This window comes from Herpailurus yagouaroundi, unplaced genomic scaffold (assembly GCF_014898765.1).
Source record: "Herpailurus yagouaroundi ecotype Mexico unplaced genomic scaffold, PumYag 28, whole genome shotgun sequence".
Classification (NCBI taxonomy): Eukaryota; Metazoa; Chordata; class Mammalia; order Carnivora; family Felidae; genus Herpailurus; species Herpailurus yagouaroundi.
This window is the reverse complement of record NW_024412376.1, coordinates 119,261,677-119,272,064: the sequence shown is the minus strand read 5'-3', so window position 1 is coordinate 119,272,064 and position 10,388 is coordinate 119,261,677. Positions and strand designations below refer to the sequence as shown.

The 10,388-nt window shown below is 34.7% G+C and overlaps 1 long non-coding RNA gene across 1 annotated transcript in view; it reads right to left on the bottom strand.

The window, feature by feature from the left end:
* Positions 1–626: 626 nt before the first annotated feature.
* Positions 627–10,388, bottom strand: part of LOC121035140 (uncharacterized) — a 102,362-nt gene continuing 92,600 nt past the window's right edge. The window contains exon 2 of the long non-coding RNA XR_005792767.1: positions 627–756. This is a non-coding gene — a long non-coding RNA (uncharacterized LOC121035140). The remainder of the gene's footprint in view (positions 757–10,388) is intronic.

Here is a 10,388-nt window from a genome sequence, read left to right as displayed (position 1 = left end):
CTTTAAATGAATGAGGCCCAGTCACATTATCATGGGAAATTTTCTTTAAAGACAACTGATTATAAATGTTAATCACATTTACAAAATACCTTCACAGAAACATCGAGACTAGTTTTTGACCAAACAACTGGGCTTAGCCAAGTTGACACATAAAATTAACATCATATGTCCTAAAACTACCCAATAAGTATTTGACTTTTACTTTGTAATTTTAATTGAGAGGTAGTTGAAGGATATTTAGGGGGCAATAAGGCAGGAAAATAATATATGAAATTTCTTATTTAAAAATATAAATGATGTCAGTTAGAACCTAAACTAGTTGTGAGTTATTAACACACTCTTGATGATTAGTTTCACAAAAGTTTGAAGTCAATGAATTTGGGCAAGATATGAACCACATATCCACTGCTAAAGGTTAAGTCTTTTCTCCTTTCTTATTCATCTTTCCATTGCAGCTTAAGTAAGGACTTATGTACAATTCATCATATTATGCAAGGAAAAGCAATTGTGTGTGTGTGTGTGTGTGTGTGTGTGTGTACACATATATCTACAGTAATGTGTTACCATTTTATACACTGACTGGCTTAGTCAGCTTAGGCTGCTGCAAGAAATTACCATAGACTGGATGACTTAAAAGCAAACATTTATTTCTCACAGTTCTGGAGCCAAAGAAGTCCAAAACCATGGCACGTTCAGGGTCTGGTCAGAGCCCTCTTGGTTTGCAGATGGAGGCCTTCTTATTGTATCTTCATATGACTGAGAGAGACAGAAAGAGAGAGCAAGCCCTTTGGTCTCTTCTTTATAAGACACTAAGCATATCACGAAGGGTCTACCCTCATGATTTTATCTAAACATAATTACCTCCGACAGTCCCCACCCCCAAATAATCTTCACATTGGTGATTAGGGCTTTAACACAGGTCAAATAAACGTTGCTTCCCTTTGGCAAAAGTCTTTTAACAGCTTGATGACTTCATGATCTGCCTCTTTCTCTAATAAGCTTGTTTTGTTATAAATTTGTAGACCTGCATGCCGAGCTTTCCTGGAAAGTGGTGTGTTGGAGATGGTTGCCCCTATTCTTTCGATTCTTACAAGATACCTTTCTCTTTGGGAAAGATAAAATTGGTAAAAATCCAACCAGAAAGCTGAGCAAAGAAGAGCAGTTACTCCCTTTCATGTGGCACACAATATCCTATCACCCTTTTTGCTCAAATTTCATTTATATTATCTTTTCACTCATGTCTCCTTTGTCAACTCTCTTTCGCATCCCAGTGGGCAAACAGATAAAATTTAAAGATACATTCAGTCTTCAGGTCTCTTACAGGGAAGATTCATAAATCTTTGTGAGATATAGATTTACTGCTATTTACAGTGTGTGGATTTTTGAAAAAATAAATTTATAGCCTTAAGGTTTTTAAAAATATTTCTAATTTCAAAGTTTTTATAGTGCCCACCTACTTATTAACATGTACAAAGGTCATTTTCATACTTTCCTTTTCCAAACTGTTAAGGTTTTAAACCTGACAACATAGCAACAGATCTGTGGTGTTTTATTAGACTTCTCCTTCTAATTAGATTCACTGTGGCTGTTTATAGACTTTCAGGCACTTTTCAATACTGAATGAGTTTCCATACACCGACCAGTAAAACATCATGTCTTGAAGACTGTTCAAAAATGGTAAGTGCATAAGGCAATACTTTGAAAATCACAGAAAATAAGGCTGACAGGTCCCACTGGTTTGCATATGGTAAATTTTTCTAATTACTACTCTTTTATCTGCTTTTTGTCAACTGACAATTTTTCAAGGTCTTTATTTCTCACTTGTCTACACTTTAATGAGAAAATTGACAAATAACATGACAGTACTGTTCCAGTTTAACATCATCATTAATGTTCTTACTTTCTAGAGTATTTCTCTGTTAAAATATCTCCCGTGAGTATGTCCCTTGTAAATATCTCCCCTGTAAATGCTTTTTATTATAATCTTAAAAGCTATTTATGAACAATAAACTCATTCTATATTTGGCTTTCTACTTTAATTTTATTTTCTAAACTCTAAGTAACTCTTTATATTCTGTTTCTTTCATCTCTTGTTTCATTCTCAGAATATCTATATTCGCTTTTCCTTTTATAGCAGAGTCTGATAAGTCACTTCCTTTAAAAGTGGAATTATAGAGCACTTGGGTGGCTTAGTTCATGAAGCCCAACTTCAGCTCAGGTCATGATTTCTCAGCTCGTGAGTTCCAACCCCACGTAAGGCTCTGTGCTGACAGCTCAGAGCCTGGAGCCTGCTTCAGGTTCTATGTCTCCCTCTCTCTGCCCCTCCCCTGCTTGTACCCTGTCTCTCTCTCAAAAATAAACATAAAACATTTTTTTTAAGTTGGAATTAGGGGCACCTGGGTGGCTCAGTCAGTTAAGCCCGACTTCAGCTCAGATCATGATCTCACAGCTTGTGAGTTCAAATCCTGCATCAGGCTGTGTACTCAGCTCAGATCCTGGAGCCTGCTTTGAATTCTGTGACTCCCTCTCTCCCTGCTCCTCCCCTGCTCAAGCTCTATCTCTCTCTCAAAAATAAACATTAAAAAAAAGTGGAATTATAATTTAACTACTTGTAAAATAGTTTTTTTATAATATCTAATTTTCTAGATTTCAATACTTTTCTTTGTTATAGATTATAGATGTCTTAATTCCCTTAACTTTAACTTAAGTCAAATTTCATTTCCTCTGGTACTTAAAAATAATATTCTGTGTTAAAGTAATATCTGGTACAAAGCCTATTTTGAAATTTGCAATCAGGCATTCATAACATATTTGGTATAGTATACTTGCATTTTTTATACAAAATACCTGATTGAATAAAGAATTATAAACAGTTGAACAGCTGTGATATGAATATCACAGGATATGAACAGTTGAACATATCCTCAGAAGTTGACTGTGTTTCTCATGCCATCGTCACAACTAAATAAGAGATAAGAACAACATGTGTATATTCATTATGTTATTTATTCATTAAGCAGTGATTTATCCATCATGTGTCAGGCCTTGGCCTATATTTGGAAGACAAATGAGACACTGGACAAAGCTCCTAACCTCACAATAAAAGTAGGAAACAAGTCAATAAGCCACCAGATATGTGCATTGAGGAAGAAGAAAGGTGAAATAATAGGATTAAGGGGAAAAAGGAAGAAATCACTGGGAGTGACTAGGTGACTTCTGAGAGTAGGTGTTTAGCAAGCCTTTTTGGAAGAAGCAACATTTGAGCTGAGATTTGAATTCTAAGTAGGGGACAGTCTCACAGGAATTCTTTCCAGACTCAGAAACAACAAGAATTAAGGTCCAGCATAGCAAAAAGTTTGTCACACTTGACTATTAGAAACAAAACTATGCAGTGGGAGCTTAGGGATTGAAGGCAGATAAGATGCAACACAGTTGTTCTGTTCTGTTTGAAATAATACATCATCTCTTCTAAATACCAGGTCTTCAGATATTTGGATATAAGAGCAGACTCCCAGTTAATTCTTCTCTTTAGATACCAGAATAATGGAGTAGTAATGAAGGACATTTAAACTGAACAATCTTGAAAGAAATTTATAGAATCCTGCCTCCCTTGCTTGCTGAGAGTTCCTGTGCTTTGCCCCTGAAGAGTGATATTTGAGTGGCTGAAATGGCCAGCAGAATGGGAAAACTCTCAAGTTTGGAAAATAAGAATATTTTCTTTCTTTTTTTCAACGTTTATTTATTTTTGGGACAGAGAGACAGAGCATGAACGGGGGAGGGGCAGAGAGAGAGGGAGACACAGAATCGGAAACAGGCTCCAGGCTCTGAGCCATCAGCCCAGAGCCTGACGCGGGGCTCGAACTCCCGGACCGCGAGATCGTGACCTGGCTGAAGTCGGACGCTTAACCGACTGCGCCACCCAGGCGCCCCATGGAAAATAAGAATATTTTCAAGGGATGTATCTTAGGCAAATGAAACAAAGATCATGATAGAATTCTGTACAACAGCAGCAGATCCAGCAGGGGAGAGACCAGTGGCCAAGATCAGATAAAAGACAATCTATAACTGAGAAGCAGCCAATAGAATGAACTAAGAAAAACCACTTCCAATATTAATAAACGCTGCTTTTTCATAAGCGAACTTGTATTTGGCAACTTAGATTTCCTTGGGAGAAAGAACAGGGAATAAAAATATCCCTGAACTGGAAAGTGACTAAAGGGGAATTGACTCTTACTAATCTTAGCAAATTTAGAACACTTCTGACCACAATGGTATGAAACTAGAAATCAACAAAAGAGGAAATCTAGAAAATTTACAAACATGTGGAAACAAAACAATTCACTCACCTTTGAACAACCAATGGGTTGAAGAAGAAATCAAAATGGAAATAAAACAAATGAAAGTGGAAATACAGAACACCAAAATCTATGGGATGCTGCAAAAGCAGCTCTGAGAGGAAAGTTTATCATGATAAATGATTATGTTAAGAAAACATTATCTCAAACAACCTAACGTTATGTCTTAGGAAGTAGAAAAAGAGTAACAAACTAAGCCCAAGATTAGCAAGAAAGAAATAACAAAGATCAGAGTGGAAATAAATAGAGACAAGAAAAATGATAGAAAAGAACAGAACTAAGCTGGTTAAACTGACAAACTTTATTTTATTTTTTTTTAATTAACGTTTATTTATTTTTGAGAGAGAGAGAGACAGAGCATGAACGGGGGAGGGGCAGAGAGAGAGGGAGGCACAGAATCGGAAGCAGGCTCCAGGCTCTGAGCCGTCAGCCCAGAGCCCTGTGATCGTGACCTGAGCTGAAGTCAGACGCCCAACCCAGTGAGCCACCCAGGCGCCCCTAAACTGACAAAGCTTTATCTAGATTAACTTAGAAAAAAAAAAAGACTAAAATAAAGAGGATAAATTGTAATGGACGCCACAGAAATACACAGAATCCTAAGAGCCTACTATGACTATGCCAATAAATGGAATAACCTAGAAGCAATAGAAAAATTCCTAGAAACATACAGCCTACCAAGATTTAATCATGAAGAAATAGAAAATCTGGACAGACAAATAATGAGTAAAAAGACTTATCAGTAATCAAAATGTCACAACACGGAAAACCCTGGGACCAGATGGCTTCACTGGTGAATTCTAACAGACATTTAAAGGAGAATTAATGCCAATTCTTATCCAAATCTTCCCCAAATATTGAACAGAGGGAATATTCCCAAACTCATTCTAAAAGGCAAGCATTACCCAGATACCAAGCCAGAGAAAAACACTACAAGAACAAAAAATTGTAAATCCGTATCCTTGATTAATATAGATGCAATTTTAATATTGAAGTGTAGTTAACATGTTATATTAGTTTCAGGTGAACAGTGATTCAGCAATTCCATATATTACCAAAATACTCACCATAATAAGTATGGTCACCATCTGTCAACATAAAATATTATTGATTACATTTCCAATGTTGTACTTTTCATCCCTGTGACTGGTTTCATAACTGGAACTTTGTACCTCTTAATTCCTTCCCCCTATTTAGACCATTCCCCCACTCCCCTCCCCTCTGGCAATCACCGGTTCTCTGTATTTATGAGTCTGCTTTTATTGTTTTAACTTTTTAGTTTTATTTTTTTATGTTGGCTCCACACCCAGCACAGAGCCCAAAGTGGGCTCTAGCTCACAACCCTTAGATCAAGACCTGAGTTGAGGTCAAGAGTCATTTAACCAAATGAGCCACGCAGTCGCCCCAAATGTTTTTATTTTTGTTTGTTTTTAAATTCCACATATAATTGAAATCATGTTTCTTTTTCTTTCACTTACTTCACTTAATATCTTATACATTGATCCATGTTGTTGCAAATAGTAAGATTTAATTTTTATGGGTATTATTCCATTATGTGTGTGTGTTGTATGTGCATGCATGAGCACACACACACACCACATTTTCATTATCCATTCATCTATCATTGGCCACTTAGGTTGCTTCCATATCCTTTCAAAAAGTGCCTTTTGTTTTCTTTGGGTAAATATCCAGTAGCAGAATTACTGGGTCATATGGTATTTCTATTTTTACTTTTTTTTTTTTTTTTGAGGAAACTTCATACTGTTTTTCACAGTAGCTGCAGCCATTTACATTCCTACAAACAGTGCACAAAGGTTCTGTTTTTACCACATAGTCACCAATACTTATTTATTTTTTGTTTTTTTTACTAGCCATTCTGACTGCTGTGAGGTGTTATTGTGGTTCTGATTTGCATTTCACTGATAATTAGTAATGGTGAGCATCTTTTCACGTGGATGCTGGTCATCTGTAGGTATTCTTCTGGAAAATATCTATTCAGGTCCTGTGCCCATTTTGAATTGGATTATTTGTTTTCTGGTGTTGAGTTGTATGGATTTTTTATGTATTTTGGATATTCACTCCAGATATATCGTTTGTAAACGTCTCCTAATAAGTAGGTTGCCTCTTCATTTTGTTGATGGTTTCCATCTCTGTGCAAAAGCTTTTTAGTCTGGTATAGTCATAGTAATTTATTTGTGCTTTTGTTTCCCTTAACCAAGGAGACATATCCTGAAAAATGTTGTTAAGGCCAATGTCCGAGAGATTACAGCCTACATTTGCTTTTAGGATTTTTATGGTGTCAGGTCTTTCATTTAGATCTTTAGTTACATTTTGAATTTATTTTTGTGTATAGTATAAGAAAGTGGCCCAGTATCATTCTTTTGTATGTGCATTAAATGCACATCACCATTTATTAACGAAACTGTCTTTTCCTTATTGTACGTTGATGCCTTCTTTCCCATAGACTAATTGACTACATAAGTGTGGTTTATTTCTGGACCTATCCTGTTCCATTGATCTATGTCTTTTTTTGTGTGAACCACACTGGTATGATTACTCCACCTTTGTAGTACATAGTGTAATCTGGAATTGTGATACCTCCAGCTTTTTCATTCTTTCTCAAGAGTGCATTGGCTATTCAAGGTTGTTTTTTTTTTTTTGTGGTTCCATACAAATTTTAGGATTATTTGTTCCAGTTCTGTGAAATATGCTATTGATATTTTTATAGGGATTGCATTGCATCTGTAGATTTCGTTGAGTAGTATGGGCATTTTAAAAACAGTAATTCTTCCAATCCATATGTGTGTGCTCTCTTTCCTTTTGTTTATGTCATCTTCAACTTCTTTCCTAAATATCTTGTAGTTTCAGAGCACAGGTCTTTCATATCCTTGGTTAAATTTATGCCTAGATGTTTTATTCTTTTTGGTGCAATAGTAAATGGAAGTGTTTTCTTAATTTGTCTTTCTGCTAATTCATTATTAGTGTATAGAAATACAATAGATTTCTGTGTTAATTTCATATCCTGCAACTTTAATGAAAGCACTTATTACTTATAATAGTTTTTTTGGTAGAGTCTACATTTTTTATAGTGTCATGTCATCTGCAAATAGTGACAGTTTTAGTATTTTCTTACCAATTTGGATTTTTTCCAGTTTCCTTTTCTTGTCTAATTACTGTGGCTAGAATGTCCAGTACTGTTTTGAATACAATTTGTGACAGTGGACATACTTGTCTTATTCTTGATCTTAGAGGAAAAGCTTTCAGTTTTTCCCCATTAAGAATAATGTTGTAGATTTGTCATATTTGATCTTTATTATGTTGAGGTATATTTTCTATAGACCCACTTTGTTGAGAGTTTTTATCATGAATGGATGTTAAATTTTGTCAAATGCTATTTTCTGCATCTATTAAGATAATCATATGGTTTTACCCTTCATTGTGTTAATGTGATGTACCACATTGATTGGCTTGCAGATATTGAACCATCATTACATCCTCGCACTACTCCACTTGACTTGGTTAATGATCTTTTTAATGTATTGTTGAACGCAGTATGCTTGTATTCTGCTGAGGATTTTTACATCTATGTTCATCAGGAATATTGGCATGAAGTTTTCTTTCATTTTTCTTTTTTTATTTACTTCTGGATTTGTTTATTTAATTTTTGCGTGTCTTCCTGGTTTCAGTATCAGGGCAATGCTGTCCTTGTACAATATATTTGGAATATTTTTTTTCCATTTTTTGAAATAGTTTGAGAAGAATAGTATTAACTCTTCTTTAAATGTTTAGTAGAATTCTCCTTTAAAGCTATCCAGTGCTGGCCTTTTTTTTTTTTTTTTTTTTTAGGGAGGTTTTTTAGTACAGATTCAATTTGGTTGCTAGTAATCAGTCCATGCAAATTTTATATTTTTTTCCTGATTCTATTTTGGAAGGTTGTATTGTAAGAACTTATTGATTTCCTCCTAGATTATCCAATTTATTGGCACATAATTATTTGTAGTAATTTTTTATAATCCTTTGTTTTTTGTGTTGATTGTTATTTTTCATTACCGACTTAATTTATTGAGTTGTGTCTTATTCTTCCTTAATGAGTCTAGATAAAGGTTTATCAATTTTGTTGTGTCTTTTCAAATAACCAACTGTTGGTTTCATTGATCTTTTCTAATTTTTTTAGCTTCTATTTATTTCTGCCCTGATCTTTATTTCCTTTTTTTTTTTTTTTTTTCCTACTAACTTTGGGATTTGTTCTTATTTTTCTCATTCCTTTAAGTGTATGGTTAGGTTGTTTGAGATTTTTATTTGTTGAGTTAGGCCTCTATCACAATAAACTTCCATGTTAGAACTGTTTTTCCTGTGTTCCAGAGATTTTACACCATTGCACTTCCATTTTCATTTGTCTTCATGTTTTTTATTTCTTCTTTGATTTCTTCACTGGTTGTTTAGTAGCATGTTATTTGGCCTCCACATGTTTGTGTTTTTCCAGTTTTGTTTTTAAGTGATTGATTTCTAGTTTCATACCATTGGTCAGCAATGTTGCTTGATATGGTTTCAATCTTCTTAAATTCACTGAGGCTTGTTTTGTAGCCTAATGTACTATATCCAGGAGAATATTCCATGTGCACTTGAAAAGAATGTGCATTCTGCTATTTGGGGATGGAATAGTATGTATGTATCTGTTAAGTCCCTATGGTCTAATGTTTCATTCAAATGCACGGTATCATTGATTTTCTGTCTAGATTATCTATCCATTGATCTCAGTAGGATGTTAAAGTCACCTATAAATATTATTTAACTGTAAATTTCTCCCCTTATCTCCGTTAACATTTTCTTTACATATTTAAGTCCTCTTGTGTTGGGTACATAGATATTTACAGTTTTTATACCCTCCTTTTAGACTGATCTATTTTATCACTGTGTAATGTCCTGTCTCTTTCTACAGTTTTTGCTTTCAAGTCTATTTTGTCTAAGTATTGCTACTCCAGCTTGTTTTATATTTCCATGTGCATGGAATATCTTTTCTATCCAATAACTTTCTCTATGTGTCGTCAGATCTGAAGTGAGTCTCTCATATGCTGCATCTTATAATTTTTATGCAGTCACCCTATGTCTTTTAACGTGAGCATTTAGACCATTTACATCTAGACTATTTAAAGTAATTATAGCCAGGTATGTACTTATTTTCATTTTGTTAATTGTATGTTTGTTGTTTTTGTTGTTCTTCTCTGCTCCATTTTCCTTCTCTTGCTCACTTCCCTTGTGATTGATGACTTTTTATAGTGTTACCCTTGGAATCTTTTCTGTATTATTTACACATGTATTACAAGTTTATGTTTTGTGGTTACCATGAGGTTCATATATAACATCCTAAGTGCATAGCAGTCTATATTAGGTTGATGGTTATTAAGATCAAACACATTCTAAAAGCACTATATTTTAATATTCGCTCCATGTTTCATGAATATGATTTTATATTTTATTTCTTTTTATTTTGTGAGTCCCTTAACTAATTTATCAGATATATTTGATTTTATTACTTTTGCCTTTCAACCTTCATACTACCTTTATAAGTGATCGATCTACTACTTTTGGTATTTGTTTGCTTTTACCTATGATTTTTTTTCCTCTGATAATTTTCTTCTTTTTAAAAAAATGTTTTTAATGTTTATTTATTTTTGAGAGAGACAGAGACAGAATGCGAGTGGGTTGAGGCAGGGAGAGAGGGAGGCACAGAATCCAAAGCAGGCTCCAGGCTCCGAGCTGTCAGCACAAAGCCTGATGCGGGGCTGGAACTCACGAGCTGTGAGATCATGACCTGAGCCGAAGTTGGACACTCAACTGACTGAGCCAAGCAGGCACCCTGTCTGATAATTTTCTTCTAATTATGGTCTTCCTTTTCTTTGCTAAAGAACTCCCTTTAATATTCTTTGTAAATCTGGTCAAATTGTGATGAACTCTTTTAACTTTTGTTTGTCTGAGAAATTCTTTATCAGTCTTCAAATTCTGAATTATAACCTGGCCAGGTAGTGTATTGTTGGT